This window comes from Hemitrygon akajei, unplaced genomic scaffold (genome assembly GCF_048418815.1).
Source record: "Hemitrygon akajei unplaced genomic scaffold, sHemAka1.3 Scf000066, whole genome shotgun sequence".
Taxonomy (NCBI): domain Eukaryota; kingdom Metazoa; phylum Chordata; class Chondrichthyes; order Myliobatiformes; family Dasyatidae; genus Hemitrygon; species Hemitrygon akajei.
Genome location: NW_027331952.1, coordinates 4,085,058 through 4,086,540, shown reverse-complemented (window position 1 = coordinate 4,086,540; position 1,483 = coordinate 4,085,058). Strand labels below are relative to the sequence as shown.

General features: G+C 43.9%; 1 non-coding gene across 1 annotated transcript; it reads left to right on the top strand.

Annotated features, from left to right (window-relative positions):
- Positions 1 to 346: 346 nt before the first annotated feature.
- Positions 347 to 460, top strand: trnal-caa (transfer RNA leucine (anticodon CAA)). Its single transcript has 2 exons — positions 347 to 384; positions 426 to 460. It is a non-coding gene; the product is annotated as a tRNA-Leu (tRNA).
- The last annotated feature ends 1,023 nt before the right edge of the window (positions 461 to 1,483 follow it).

Here is a 1,483-nt window from a genome sequence, read left to right as displayed (position 1 = left end):
AGTTTCTGTTGACATTGTTGCGATCAACTCCCACCCAGTTTTTAGATTCAGTCCTGTCTATAAACGTTTATTTCTCCGCTTCCCTAAATGTGAAAGCGATGAGACTTCCAAGCGTTCTCATCCAGCTCAACAAACGTCCTTCCCAAATTCTTGCCGAGACGCGTCTCACGAGTCTTCGAATTGTAATATTTTACAGCTTCACTCTCCACAAAAACTGCCTAATCTGAGCAAACTGTAACACTCTCGCTTTCATTTCCGATTGACAGGATGATATATGTGTTTGTGTGGATATGACTTTCCTTACAAATCAGGCATTTATTCCGTTCTCAAACACACATCAAAAGTTGTCAGGGTGGCCGAGTGGTCTAAGGCGCCAGACTCAAGGAATGAAAGTCCTTCCGACAAACGGGAGTGTTCTGGTCTCCATCTGGGGTCGTGGGTTCGAATCCCACTCCTGACAAAATTTGTCTTTAAGCATTCAATCGAGGCGACGTTATTTCTGCAAACAAACCCTGGGTTTTTGAGGTGGATTAGAAAAACTGTTGGAGGATAAGATTATGTTTTTGACACTGTTCATCGTATTGCAACAGATCACCGTACACCGAATTCTGAGTGAGTGATTTATTCAGAAAAAAAAATCACGGTGAAGCATCTCGTCCCGAAACGCCGACTGCTTACACTTTTCCACAGATGCTGCCTGGTCTGCTGAGCTCTTCCTGGCATACTCAGCTATTCAATATAGAAAAGTTTCTGAAGTGAAATCATTGGTTGTCAGATTATTTAATGTATGGGCATGTGAGCGTACATTATCACCTGTTGATGAAAGGTCTGATTGCTGATGGGTAGTAACTGTTCTTGAACGTGGTGGTGCGAGTCCTGAGGCTCTTGTACCATCTACCCGATGGCAGCAGCGCAAAAGGAGCATGGCAGGATGGTGACGACCTCTGACGGTGGATGCTGTTTTCCGATTACATCGTTTTATGTGGATCTGCTTAATGTTTGGGAGTGCATTTCCCGTGATGGACTGGGCCGAATGCACTAACTTCTTAAAGATTTTCCTTCAAAGGTGCGGTATTTCCGTACCACGTCTTGTTGCAGACAGACAATATACTCTCTACGACACATCTATAGAAGCTCATCAAGGTTATTGATGTCATGCTGAATCTCCGCAGTCTCCTAAGAAAGCAGAGGAGAGAGTTATACCAACAATTTAAAGTTACTGACGTGCCCCACCTCTGATCCTCCAAGGAGAACTGGCTCAAGGACCTCTGGTTTTCCCTCTGCTGAGGACAACAATCAGTCCTTGGTCTTGCCGACATAGAGTGGTAGGGTGTTGGCATATCTTGTTTAAAACGATCCCCTCTTAGTTGAATTGTATGCCCTAAGAAAGGATCGTTTAAAGACATGTAAACCCTGGAATGGAGATAACTTCTGCGTACTCTACCATTCTCTATGCCTCAAAATCTAAGAAACGTCTATTAGA